This window comes from Nothobranchius furzeri, unplaced genomic scaffold (assembly GCF_043380555.1).
Source record: "Nothobranchius furzeri strain GRZ-AD unplaced genomic scaffold, NfurGRZ-RIMD1 Scf022, whole genome shotgun sequence".
In the NCBI taxonomy this organism is placed as follows: Eukaryota; Metazoa; Chordata; class Actinopteri; order Cyprinodontiformes; family Nothobranchiidae; genus Nothobranchius; species Nothobranchius furzeri.
This window is the reverse complement of record NW_027223039.1, coordinates 2,844,663-2,858,380: the sequence shown is the minus strand read 5'-3', so window position 1 is coordinate 2,858,380 and position 13,718 is coordinate 2,844,663.

Here is a 13,718-nt window from a genome sequence, read left to right as displayed (position 1 = left end):
GGTGCAGGAGCTGCAGCCAGCCTCCAGCAGCCAGCCTCCAGCTGCTGATGGCGGGGTGGAGGAACAGAAGCCTCCAGCAGCTTATGGCGGGGTGCAGGAGCTCCAGGCAGCCTCCAGCAGCTGATGGCGGGGTGCAGGAGCTGCAGCCAGCCTCCAGCTGCTGATGGCGGGGTGGAGGAACAGAAGCCTCCAGCAGCTGATGGCGGGGTGCAGGAGCTCCAGGCAGCCTCCAGCAGCTGATGGCGGGGTGCAGGAGCAGAAGCCAGCCTCCAGCAGCTGATGGCGGGGTGGAGGAACAGAAGCCTCCAGCAGCTGATGGCGGGGTGCAGGAGCTCCAGGCAGCCTCCAGCAGCTGATGGCGGGGTGCAGGAGCTGCAGCCAGCCTCCAGCAGCCAGCCTCCAGCTGCTGATGGCGGGGTGGAGGAACAGAAGCCTCCAGCAGCTTATGGCGGGGTGCAGGAGCTCCAGGCAGCCTCCAGCTGGTGATGGCGGGGTGGAGGAGCAGCAGCCAGCCTCCAGCTGCTGATGGCGGGGTGGAGGAACAGAAGCCTCCAGCAGCTGATGGCGGGGTGCAGGAGCTCCAGGCAGCCTCCAGCAGCTGATGGCGGGGTGCAGGAGCTGCAGCCAGCCTCCAGCTGGTGATGGCGGGGTGGAGGAGCAGCAGCCAGCCTCCAGCAGCCAGCCTCCAGCTGCTGATGGCGGGGTGGAGGAACAGAAGCCTCCAGCAGCTGATGGCGGGGTGCAGGAGCAGCAGCCAGCCTCCAGCAGCTGGTGGCGGGGTGGAGGAGCAGAAGCCAGCCTCCAGCAGCTGATGGCGGGGTGGAGGAGCTGCAGCCAGCCTCCAGCAGCTGATGGCGGGGTGCAGGAGCTGCAGGCAGCCTCCAGCAGCTGATGGCGGGGTGCAGGAGCTGCAGGCAGCCTCCAGCAGCTGATGGCGGGGTGGAGGAGCTGCAGCCAGCCTCCAGCAGGTCATGGTGGGGTGGAGGAGCAGCAGCCAGCTTCCAGCAGCTGATGGCGGGGTGCAGGAGCTGCAGGCAGCCTCCAGCAGCTGATGGCGGGGTGCAGGAGCTGCAGCCAGCCTCCAGCAGCTGATGGCGGGGTGCAAGAGCTGCAGGCAGCCTCCAGCAGCTGATGGCGGGGTGCTGGAGCTGCAGCCAGCCTCCAGCTGGTGATGGCGGGGTGGAGGAGCAGCAGCCGGCCTCCAGCAGCCAGCCTCCAGCTGCTGATGGCGGGGTGGAGGAGCAGAAGCCAGCCTCCAGCAGCTGATGGCGGGGTGGAGGAGCAGAAGCCAGCCTCCAGCAGCTGATGGCGGGGTGGAGGAGCTGCAGCCAGCCTCCAGCAGCTGAAGGCGGGGTGCAGGAGCTGCAGTCAGCCTCCAGCAGGTCATGGTGGGGTGGAGGAGCAGCAGCCAGCCTCCAGCAGCTGATGGCGGGGTGCAGGAGCAGCAGCCAGCCTCCAGCAGCTGATGGCGGGGTGCAGGAGCTCCAGGCAGCCTCCAGCAGCTGATGGCGGGGTGCAGGAGCTGCAGCCAGCCTCCAGCTGGTGATGGCGGGGTAAAGGAGCAGCAGCCAGCCTCCAGCAGCCAGCCTCCAGCTGCTGATGGCGGGGTGGAGGAACAGAAGCCTCCAGCAGCTGATGGCGGGGTGCAGGAGCAGCAGCCAGCCTCCAGCAGCTGGTGGCGGGGTGGAGGAGCAGAAGCCAGCCTCCAGCAGCTGATGGCGGGGTGCAGGAGCAGCAGCCAGCCTCCAGCAGCTGATGGCGGGGTGCAGGAGCTCCAGGCAGCCTCCAGCAGCTGATGGCGGGGTGCAGGAGCTGCAGCCAGCCTCCAGCTGGTGATGGCGGGGTAAAGGAGCAGCAGCCAGCCTCCAGCTGCTGATGGCGGGGTGGAGGAACAGAAGCCTCCAGCAGCTGATGGCGGGGTGCAGGAGCTGCAGGCAGCCTCCAGCAGCTGATGGCGTGGTGCAGGAGCTGCAGGCAGTCTCCAGCAGCTGATGGCGGGGTGGAGGAGGTGCAGCCAGCCTCCAGCAGGTCATGGTGGGGTGGAGGAGCAGCAGCCAGCCTCCAGCAGCTGATGGCGGGGTGCAGGAGCAGCAGCCAGCCTCCAGCAGCTGATGGCGGGGTGCAGGAGCTGCAGGCAACCTCCAGCAGCTGATGGCGGGGTGCAGGAGCTGCAGCCAGCCTCCAGCTGGTGATGGCGGGGTGGAGGAGCAGCAGCCTGCCTCCAGCAGCCAGCCTCCAGCTGCTGATGGCGGGGTGGAGGAGAAGAAGCCTCCAGCAGCTGATGGCGGGGTGCAGGAGCTCCAGGCAGCCTGCAACAGCTGATGGCGGGGTGCAGGAGCTGCAGCCAGCCTCCAGCTGGTGATGGCGGGGTGGAGGAGCAGCAGCCAGCCTCCAGCAGCCAGCCTCCAGCTGCTGATGGCGGGGTGGAGGAACAGAAGCCTCCAGCAGCTGATGGCGGGGTGCAGGAGCTGCAGCCAGCCTCCAGCTGGTGATGGCGGGGTGGAGGAGCAGCAGCCAGCCTCCAGCAGCCAGCCTCCAGCTGCTGATGGCGGGGTGGAGGAACAGAAGCCTCCAGCAGCTGATGGCGGGGTGCAGGAGCTGCAGGCAGCATCCAGCAGCTCATGGCGGGGTGCAGGAGCTGCAGGCAGCCTCCAGCAGCTGATGGCGGGGTGGAGGAGCTGCAGCCAGCCTCCAGCAGGTCATGGTGGGGTGGAGGAGCAGCAGCCAGCCTCCAGCAGCTGATGGCGGGGTGCAGGAGTTGCAGGCAGCCTCCAGCAGCTGATGGCGGGGTGCAGGAGCTGCAGCCAGCCTCCAGCTGGTGATGGCGGGGTGGAGGAGCAGCAGCCTCCAGCAGCTGATGGCGGGGTGCAGGAGCAGCAGCCAGCCTCCAGCAGCTGGTGGCGGGGTGGAGGAGCAGAAGCCAGCCTCCAGCAGCTGATGGCGGGGTGGAGGAGCTGCAGCCAGCCTCCAGCAGCTGATGGCGGGGTGCAGGAGCTGCAGGCAGCCTCCAGCTGGTGATGGCGGGGTGGAGGAGCAGCAGCCAGGGTCCAGCAGCCAGCCTCCAGCTGCTGATGGCGGGGTGCAGGAGCTCCAGGCAGCCTCCAGCAGCTGATGGCGGGGTGCAGGAGCTCCAGGCAGCCTCCAGCAGATGATGACGGGGTGGAGGAGCTGCAGCCAGCCTCCAGCAGGTCATGGTGGGGTGGAGGAGCAGCAGCCAGCCTCCAGCAGCTGATGGCGGGGTGCAGGAGCTGCAGGCAGCCTCCAGCAGCTGATGGCGGGGTGCTGGAGCTGCAGCCAGCCTCCAGCTGGTGATGGCGGGGTGGAGGAACAGAAGCCTCCAGCAGCTGATGGCGGGATGCAGGAGCAGCAGCCAGCCTCCAGCAGCTGGTGGCGGGGTGGAGGAGCAGAAGCCAGCCTCCAGCAGCTGATGGCGGGGTGGAGGAGCTGCAGCCAGCCTCCAGCAGCTGATGGCGGGTTGCAGGAGCTGCAGCCAGCCTCCAGCAGCTGATGGCGGGGTGCAGGAGCAGCAGCCAGCCTCCAGCAGCTGATGGCGGGGTGCAGGAGCTCCAGGCAGCCTCCAGCAGCTGATGGCGGGGTGCAGGAGCTCCAGGCAGCCTCCAGCAGCTGATGGCGGGGTGCAGGAGCTGCAGCCAGCCTCCAGCTGGTGATGGCGGGGTAAAGGAGCAGCAGCCAGCCTCCAGCAGCCAGCCTCCAGCTGCTGATGGCGGGGTGGAGGAACAGAAGCCTCCAGCAGCTGATGGCGGGGTGCAGGAGCTGCAGGCAGCCTCCAGCAGCTGATGGCGGGGTGCAGGAGCTGCAGGCAGCCTCCAGCAGCTGATGGCGGGGTGGAGGAGGTGCAGCCAGCCTCCAGCAGGTCATGGTGGGGTGGAGGAGCAGCAGCCAGCCTCCAGCAGCTGATGGCGGGATGCAGGAGCAGCAGCCAGCCTCCAGCAGCTGATGGCGGGGTGCAGGAGCTGCAGGCAGCCTCCAGCAGCTGATGGCGGGGTGCAGGAGCTGCAGCCAGCCTCCAGCTGGTGATGGCGGGGTGGAGGAGCAGCAGCCTGCCTCCAGCAGCCAGCCTCCAGCTGCTGATGGCGGGGTGGAGGAGCAGAAGCCTCCAGCAGCTGATGGCGGGGTGCAGGAGATCCAGGCAGCCTGCAGCAGCTGATGGCGGGGTGCAGGAGCTGCAGCCAGCCTCCAGCTGGTGATGGCGGGGTGGAGGAGCAGCAGCCAGCCTCCAGCAGCTGATGGCGGGGTGCAGGAGCTGCAGCCAGCCTCCAGCTGGTGATGGCGGGGTGGAGGAGCAGCAGCCAGCCTCCAGCAGCCAGCCTCCAGCTACTGATGGCGGGGTGGAGGAACAGAAGCCTCCAGCAGCTGATGGCGGGGTGCAGGAGCAGCAGCCAGCCTCCAGCAGCTGATGGCGGGGTGGAGGAGCTGCAGCCAGCCTCCAGCAGCTGATGGCGGGGTGCAGGAGCTGCAGGCAGCATCCAGCAGCTCATGGCGGGGTGCAGGAGCTGCAGGCAGCCTCCAGCAGCTGATGGCGGGGTGGAGGAGCTGCAGCCAGCCTCCAGCAGGTCATGGTGGGGTGGAGGAGCAGCAGCCAGCCTCCAGCAGCTGATGGCGGGGTGCAGGAGTTGCAGGCAGCCTCCAGCAGCTGATGGCGGGGTGCAGGAGCTGCAGCCAGCCTCCAGCTGGTGATGGCGGGGTGGAGGAGCAGCAGCCAGGGTCCAGCAGCCAGCCTCCAGCTGCTGATGGCGGGGTGGAGGAGCTCCAGGCAGCCTCCAGCAGCTGATGGCGGGGTGCAGGAGCTGCAGCCAGCCTCCAGCAGCTGATGGCGGGGTGCAGGAGCTCCAGGCAGCCTCCAGCAGCTGATGGCGGGGTGCAGGAGCTGCAGCCAGCCTCCAGCTGGTGACGGCGGGGTGGAGGAACAGAAGCCTCCAGCAGCTGTTGGCGGGGTGCAGGAGCAGCAGCCAGCCTCCAGCAGCTGGTGGCGGGGTGGAGGAGCAGAAGCCAGCCTCCAGCAGCTGATGGCGGGGTGGAGGAGCTGCAGCCAGCCTCCAGCAGCTGATGGCGGGGTGCAGGAGCTGCAGGCAGCCTCCAGCAGCTGATGGCGGGGTGCAGGAGCTGCAGCCAGCCTCCAGCTGGTGACGGCGGGGTGGAGGAGCAGCAGCCAGCCTCTAGCAGCCAGCCTCCAGCTGCTGATGGCGGGGTGGAGGAACAGAAGCCTCCAGCAGCTGTTGGCGGGGTGCAGGAGCAGCAGCCAGCCTCCAGCAGCTGGTGGCGGGGTGGAGGAGCAGAAGCCAGCCTCCAGCAGCTGATGGCGGGGTGGAGGAGCTGCAGCCAGCCTCCAGCAGCTGATGGCGGGGTGCAGGAGCTGCAGGCAGCCTCCAGCAGCTGATGGCGGGGTGCAGGAGCTGCAGGCAGCCTCCAGCAGCTGATGGCGGGGTGGAGGAGCTGCAGCCAGCCTCCAGCAGGTCATGTTGGGGTGGAGGAGCAGCAGCCAGCCTCCAGCAGCTGATGGCGGGGTGCAGGAGCAGCAGCCAGCCTCCAGCAGCTGATGGCGGGGTGCAGGAGCTGCAGGCAGCCTCCAGCAGCTGATGGCGGGGTGCAGGAGCTGCAGCCAGCCTCCAGCTGGTGATGGCGGGGTGGAGGAGCAGCAGCCAGCCTCCAGCAGCCAGCCTCCAGCTGCTGATGGCGGGGTGGAGAAACAGAAGCCTCCAGCAGCTGATGGCGGGGTGCAGGAGCAGCAGCCAGCCTCCAGCAGCTGGTGGCGGGGCGGAGGAGCTGCAGCCAGCCTCCAGCAGCTGATGGCGGGGTGGAGGAGCTGCAGCCAGCCTCCAGCAGCTGATGGCGGGGTGCAGGAGCTGCAGCCAGCCTCCAGCTGCTCATGGCGGGATGGAGGAGCTGCAGCCAGCCTCCAGCAGCTGATGGCGGGGTGGAGGAGCTGCAGCCAGCCTCCAGCAGGTCATGGTGGGGCGGAGGAGCAGCAGCCAGCCTCCAGCAGCTGATGGCGGGGGGCAGGAGCAGCAGGCAGCCTCCAGCAGCTGATGGCGGGGTGGAGGAACAGAAGCCTCCAGCAGCTGATGGCGGGGTGCAGGAGCAGCAGCCAGCCTCCAGCAGCTGGTGGCGGGGTGGAGGAGCAGAAGCCAGCCTCCAGCAGCTGATGGCGGGGTGGAGGAGCTGCAGCCAGCCTCCAGCAGCTGATGGCGGGTTGCAGGAGCTGCAGCCAGCCTCCAGCAGCTGATGGCGGGGTGCAGGAGCAGCAGCCAGCCTCCAGCAGCTGATGGCGGGGTGCAGGAGCTCCAGGCAGCCTCCAGCAGCTGATGGCGGGGTGCAGGAGCTGCAGCCAGCCTCCAGCTGGTGATGGCGGGGTAAAGGAGCAGCAGCCAGCCTCCAGCAGCCAGCCTCCAGCTGCTGATGGCGGGGTGGAGGAACAGAAGCCTCCAGCAGCTGATGGCGGGGTGCAGGAGCTGCAGGCAGCCTCCAGCAGCTGATGGCGGGGTGGAGGAGGTGCAGCCAGCCTCCAGCAGGTCATGGTGGGGTGGAGGAGCAGCAGCCAGCCTCCAGCAGCTGATGGCGGGATGCAGGAGCAGCAGCCAGCCTCCAGCAGCTGATGGCGGGGTGCAGGAGCTGCAGGCAGCCTCCAGCAGCTGATGGCGGGGTGCAGGAGCTGCAGCCAGCCTCCAGCTGGTGATGGCGGGGTGGAGGAGCAGCAGCCTGCCTCCAGCAGCCAGCCTCCAGCTGCTGATGGCGGGGTGGAGGAGCAGAAGCCTCCAGCAGCTGATGGCGGGGTGCAGGAGCTCCAGGCAGCCTGCAGAAGCTGATGGCGGGGTGCAGGAGCTGCAGCCAGCCTCCAGCTGGTGATGGCGGGGTGGAGGAGCAGCAGCCAGCCTCCAGCAGCTGGTGGCGGGGTGCAGGAGCTGCAGCCAGCCTCCAGCTGGTGATGGCGGGGTGGAGGAGCAGCAGCCAGCCTCCAGCAGCCAGCCTCCAGCTACTGATGGCGGGGTGGAGGAACAGAAGCCTCCAGCAGCTGATGGCGGGGTGCAGGAGCAGCAGCCAGCCTCCAGCAGCTGATGGCGGGGTGGAGGAGCTGCAGCCAGCCTCCAGGCGCTGATGGCGGGGTGCAGGAGCTGCAGGCAGCATCCAGCAGCTCATGGCGGGGTGCAGGAGCTGCAGGCAGCCTCCAGCAGCTGATGGCGGGGTGGAGGAGCTGCAGCCAGCCTCCAGCAGGTCATGGTGGGGTGGAGGAGCAGCAGCCAGCCTCCAGCAGCTGATGGCGGGGTGCAGGAGTTGCAGGCAGCCTCCAGCAGCTGATGGCGGGGTGCAGGAGCTGCAGCCAGCCTCCAGCTGGTGATGGCGGGGTGGAGGAGCAGCAGCCATGGTCCAGCAGCCAGCCTCCAGCAGCTGATGGCGGGGTGCAGGAGCTCCAGGCAGCCTCCAGCAGCTGATGGCGGGGTGCAGGAGCTGCAGCCAGTCTCCAGCTGGTGACGGCGGGGTGGAGGAGCAGCAGCCAGCCTCTAGCAGCCAGCCTCCAGCTGCTGATGGCGGGGTGGAGGAACAGAAGCCTCCAGCAGCTGATGGCGGGGTGCAGGAGCAGCAGCCAGCCTCCAGCAGCTGGTGGCGGGGTGGAGGAGCAGAAGCCAGCCTCCAGCAGCTGATGGCGGGGTGGAGGAGCTGCAGCCAGCCTCCAGCAGCTGATGGCGGGGTGCAGGAGCTGCAGGCAGCCTCCAGCAGCTGATGGCGGGGTGCAGGAGCTGCAGGCAGCCTCCAGCAGCTGATGGCGGGGTGGAGGAGCTGCAGCCAGCCTCCAGCAGGTCATGTTGGGGTGGAGGAGCAGCAGCCAGCCTCCAGCAGCTGATGGCGGGGTGCAGGAGCAGCAGCCAGCCTCCAGCAGCTGATGGCGGGGTGCAGGAGCTGCAGGCAGCCTCCAGCAGCTGATGGCGGGGTGCAGGAGCTGCAGCCAGCCTCCAGCTGGTGATGGCGGGGTGGAGGAGCAGCAGCCAGCCTCCAGCAGCCAGCCTCCAGCTGCTGATGGCGGGGTGGAGGAACAGAAGCCTCCAGCAGCTGATGGCGGGGTGCAGGAGCAGCAGCCAGCCTCCAGCAGCTGGTGGCGGGGTGGAGGAGCTGCAGCCAGCCTCCAGCAGCTGATGGCGGGGTGGAGGAGCTGCAGCCAGCCTCCAGCAGCTGATGGCGGGGTGCAGGAGCTGCAGCCAGCCTCCAGCTGCTGATGGCGGGGTGGAGGAACAGAAGCCTCCAGCAGCTGATGGCAGGGTGGAGGAGCAGAAGCCAGCCTCCAGCAGCTGGTGGCGGGGTGGAAGAGCAGAAGCCAGCCTCCAGCAGCTGATGGCGGGATGGAGGAGCTGCAGCCAGCCTCCAGCAGCTGATGGCGGGGTGCAGGAGCTGCAGGCAGCCTCCAGCAGCTGATGGCGGGGTGGAGGAGCTGAAGCCAGCCTCCAGCAGGTCATGGTGGGGCGGAGGAGCAGCAGCCAGCCTCCAGCAGCTGATGGCGGGGGGCAGGAGCAGCAGGCAGCCTCCAGCAGCTGATGGCGGGGTGCAGGAGCTGCAGCCAGCCTCCAGCTGGTGATGGCGGGGTGGAGGAGCAGCAGCCAGCCTCCAGCTGCTGATGGCGGGGTGGAGGAACAGAAGCCTCCAGCAGCTGATGGCGGGGTTCAGGAGCTGCAGCCAGCCTCCAGCTGGTGATGGCGGGGTGGAGGAGCAGCAGCCAGCCTCCAGCAGCCAGCCTCCAGCTGCTGATGGCGGGGTGGAGGAACAGAAGCCTCCAGCAGCTGATGACGGGGTGCAGGAGCAGCAGCCAGCCTCCAGCAGCTGGTGGCGGGGTGGAGGAGCAGAAGCCAGCCTCCAGAAGCTGATGGCAGGGTGGAGGAGCTGCAGCCAGCCTCCAGCAGCTGATGGCGGGGTGCAGGAGCTGCAGGCAGCCTCCAGCAGCTGATGGCGGGGTGCAGGAGCTTCAGGCAGCCTCCAGCAGCTAATGGCGGGGAGGAGGAGGTGCAGCCAGCGTCCAGCAGGTCATGGTGGGGTGGAGGAGAAGCAGCCAGCATCCAGCAGCTGATGGCGGGGTGCAGGAGCTGCAGCCAGCCTCCAGCTGGTGATGGCGGGGTGGAGGAGCAGCAGCCTGCCTCCAGCAGCCAGCCTCCAGCTGCTGATGGCGGGGTGGAGGAGCAGAAGCCTCCAGCAGCTGATGGCGGGGTGCAGGAGCTCCAGGCAGCCTGCAGCAGCTGATGGCGGGGTGCAGGAGCTGCAGCCAGCCTCCAGCTGGTGATGGCGGGGTGGAGGAGCAGCAGCCAGCCTCCAGCAGCCAGCCTCCAGCTGCTGATGGCGGGGTGGAGGAACAGAAGCCTCCAGCAGCTGATGGCGGGGTGCAGGAGCTGCAGCCAGCCTCCAGCAGCTGGTGGCGGGGTGGAGGAGCAGAAGCCAGCCTCCAGCAGCTGATGGCGGGGTGGAGGAGCTGCAGGCAGCATCCAGCAGCTCATGGCGGGGTGCAGGAGCTGCAGGCAGCCTCCAGCAGCTGATGGCGGGGTGGAGGAGCTGCAGCCAGCCTCCAGCAGGTCATGGTGGGGTGGAGGAGCAGCAGCCAGCCTCCAGCAGCTGATGGCGGGGTGCAGGAGCAGCAGCCAGCCTCCAGCAGCTGATGGCGGGTTGCAGGAGTTGCAGGCAGCCTCCAGCAGCTGATGGCGGGGTGCAGGAGCTGCAGCCAGCCTCCAGCTGGTGATGGCGGGGTGGAGGAGCAGCAGCCAGGGTCCAGCAGCCAGCCTCCAGCTGCTGATGGCGGGGTGGAGGAACAGAAGCCTCCAGCAGCTGATGGCGGTGTGCAGGAGCTGCAGCCAGCCTCCAGCTGGTGATGGCGGGGTGGAGGAGCAGCAGCCAGCCTCTAGCAGCCAGCCTCCAGCTGCTGATGGCGGGGTGGAGGAAGAGAAGCCTCCAGCTGCTGATGGCGGGGTGGAGGAAGAGAAGCCTCCAGCAGCTGGTGGCGGGGTGGAGGAGCAGAAGCCAGCCTCCAGCAGCTGATGGCGGGGTGGAGGAGCTGCAGCCAGCCTCCAGCAGCTGATGGCGGGGTGGAGGAGCTGCAGCCAGCCTCCAGCAGGTCATGGTGGGGTGGAGGAGCAGCAGCCAGCCTCCAGCAGCTGATGGCGGGGTGCAGGAGCAGCAGCCAGCCTCCAGCAGCTGATGGCGGGTTGCAGGAGTTGCAGGCAGCCTCCAGCAGCTGATGGCGGGGTGCAGGAGCTGCAGCCAGCCTCCAGCTGGTGATGGCGGGGTGGAGGAGCAGCAGCCAGGGTCCAGCAGCCAGCCTCCAGCTGCTGATGGCGGGGTGGAGGAACAGAAGCCTCCAGCAGCTGATGGCGGGGTGCAGGAGCTCCAGGCAGCCTCCAGCAGCTGATGGCGGGGTGCAGGAGCTGCAGCCAGCCTCCAGCTGGTGATGGCGGGGTGGAGGAGCAGCAGCCAGCCTCTAGCAGCCAGCCTCCAGCTGCTGATGGCGGGGTGGAGGAACAGAAGCCTCCAGCAGCTGATGGCGGGGTGCAGGAGCTGCAGCCAGCCTCCAGCTGGTGATGGCGGGGTGGAGGAGCTGCAGCCAGCCTCCAGCTGGTGATGGCGGGGTGGAGGAGCAGCAGCCAGCCTCCAGCTGCTGATGGCGGGGTGGAGGAACAGAAGCCTCCAGCAGCTGATGGCGGGGTGCAGGAGCAGCAGCCAGCCTCCAGCAGCTGGTGGCGGGGTGGAGGAGCAGAAGCCAGCCTCCAGCAGCTGATGGCGGGGTGGAGGAGCTGCAGCCAGCCTCCAGCAGCTGATGGCGGGGTGCAGGAGCTGCAGGCAGCCTCCAGCAGCTGATGGCGGGGTGCAGGAGCTGCAGGCAGCCTCCAGCAGCTGATGGCGGGGTGGAGGAGCTGCAGCCAGCCTCCAGCAGGTCATGGTGGGGTGGAGGAGCAGCAGCCAGCCTCCAGCAGCTGATGGCGGGGTGCAGGAGCAGCAGCCAGCCTCCAGCAGCTGATGGCGGGGTGCAGGAGCAGCAGGCAGCCTCCAGCAGCTGATGGCGGGGTGCAGGAGCTGCAGCCAGCCTCCAGCTGGTGATGGCGGGGTGGAGGAGCAGCAGCCAGCCTCCAGCAGCACGCCTCCAGCTGCTGATGGCGGGGTGGAGGAACAGAAGCCTCCAGCAGCTGATGGCGGGGTGCAGGAGCAGCAGCCAGCCTCCAGCAGCTGGTGGCGGGGTGGAGGAGCAGAAACCAGCCTCCAGCAGCTGATGGCGGGGTGGAGGAGCTGCAGCCAGCCTCCAGCAGCTGATGGCGGGGTGCAGGAGCTGCAGCCAGCCTCCAGCAGCTGATGGCGGGGTGCAGGAGCTGCAGGCAGCCTCCAGCAGCTGATGGCGGGGTGCTGGAGCTGCAGGCAGCCTCCAGCAGCTGATGGTGGGGAGGAGGAGCTGCAGCCAGCCTCCAGCAGGTCATGGTGGGGCGGAGGAGCAGCAGCCAGCCTCCAGCAGCTGATGGCGGGGTGCAGGAGCAGCAGGCAGCCTCCAGCAGCTGATGGCGGGGTGCAGGAGCTGCAGCCAGCCTCCAGCTGGTGATGGCGGGGTGGAGGAGCAGCAGCCAGCCTCCAGCTGCTGATGGCGGGGTGGAGGAACAGAAGCCTCCAGAAGCTGATGGCGGGGTTCAGGAGCTGCAGCCAGCCTCCAGCTGGTGATGGCGGGGTGGAGGAGCAGCAGCCAGCCTCCAGCAGCCAGCCTCCACTTGCTGATGGCGGGGTGGAGGAACAGAAGCCTCCAGCAGCTGATGGCGGGGTGCAGGAGCAGCAGCCAGCCTCCAGCAGCTGGTGGCGGGGTGGAGGAGCAGAAGCCAGCCTCCAGCAGCTGATGGCGGGGTGGAGGAGCTGCAGCCAGCCTCCAGCAGCTGATGGCGGGGTGCAGGAGCTGCAGACAGCCTCCAGCAGCTGATGGCGGGGTGCAGGAGCTTCAGGCAGCCTCCAGCAGCTGATGGCGGGGTGGAGGAGGTGCAGCCAGCCTCCAGCAGGTCATGGTGGGGTGGAGGAGAAGCAGCCAGCCTCCAGCAGCTGATGGCGGGGTGCAGGAGCAGCAGCCAGCCTCCAGCAGCTGATGGCGGGGTGCAGGAGCTGCAGGCAGCCTCCAGCAGCTGATGGCGGGGTGCAGGAGCTGCAGCCAGCCTCCAGCTGGTGATGGCGGGGTGGAGGAGCAGCAGCCAGCCTCCAGCTGTGATGGCGGGGTGGAGGAACAGAAGCCTCCAGCAGCTGATGGCGGGGTGCAGGAGCTGCAGCCAGCCTCCAGCTGGTGATGGCGGGGTGGAGGAGCAGCAGCCAGCCTCCAGCAGCCAGCCTCCAGCTGCTGATGGCGGGGTGGAGGAACAGAAGCCTCCAGCAGCTGATGGCGGGGTGCAGGAGCAGCAGCCAGCCTCCAGCAGCTGGTGGCGGGGTGGAGGAGCAGAAGCCAGCCTCCAGCAGCTGATGGCGGGGTGGAGGAGCTGCAGCCAGCCTCCAGCAGCTGATGGCGGGGTGCAGGAGCTGCAGGCAGCCTCCAGCAGCTGATGGCGGGGTGCAGGAGCTGCAGGCAGCCTCCAGCAGCTGATGGCGGGGTGGAGGAGCTGCAGCCAGCCTCCAGCAGGTCATGGTGGGGTGAAGGAGCAGCAGCCAGCCTCCAGCAGCTGATGGCGGGGTGCAGGAGCACTAGCCAGCCTCCAGCAGCTGATGGCGGGGTGCAGGAGCTGCAGGCAGCCTCCAGCAGCTGATGGCGGGGTGCAGGAGCTGCAGCCAGCCTCCAGCTGGTGATGGCGGGGTGGAGGAGGAGCAGCCAGCCTCCAGCAGCCAGCCTCCAGCTGCTGATGGCGGGGTGGAGGAACAGAAGCCTCCAGCAGCTGATGGCGGGGTGCAGGAGCTCCAGGCAGCCTCCAGCAGCTGATGGCGGGGTGCAGGAGCTGCAGCCAGCCTCCAGCTGGTGATGGCGGGGTGGAGGAGCAGCAGCCAGCCTCCAGCAGCCAGCCTCCAGCTGCTGATGGCGGGGTGGAGGAACAGAAGCCTCCAGCAGCTGATGGCGGGGTGCAGGAGCAGCAGCCAGCCTCCAGCAGCTGATGGCGGGGTGGAGGAGCAGAAGCCAGCCTCCAGCAGCTGATGGCGGGGTGGAGGAGCTGCAGCCAGCCTCCAGCAGCTGATGGCGGGGAGCAAGAGCTGCAGGCAGCCTCCAGCAGCTGATGGCGGGGTGCAGGAGCTGCAGCCAGCCTCCAGCTGGTGATGGCGGGGTGGAGGAGCAGCAGCCAGCCTCCAGCAGCCAGCCTCCAGCTGCTGATGGCGGGGTGGAGGAACAGAAGCCTCCAGCAGCTGATGGCGGGGTGCAGGAGCAGCAGCCAGCCTCCAGCAGCTGATGGCGGGGTGGAGGAGCAGAAGCCAGCCTCCAGCAGCTGATGGCGGGGTGGAGGAGCTGCAGCCAGCCTCCAGCAGCTGATGGCGGGGAGCAAGAGCTGCAGGCAGCCTCCAGCAGCTGATGGCGGGGTGCAGGAGCTGCAGGCAGCCTCCAGCATCTGATGGCGGGGTGCGGGAGCTGCAGCCAGCCTCCAGCTGGTGATGGCGGGGTGGAGGAGCAGCAGCCAGCCTCCAGCAGCTGATGGCGGGGTGGAGGAGCAGCAGCAAGCCTCCAGCAGCTGGTGGCGGGGTGGAGGAGCAGAAGCCAGCCTCCAGCAGCTGATGGCGGGGTGCAGGAGCTGCAGCCA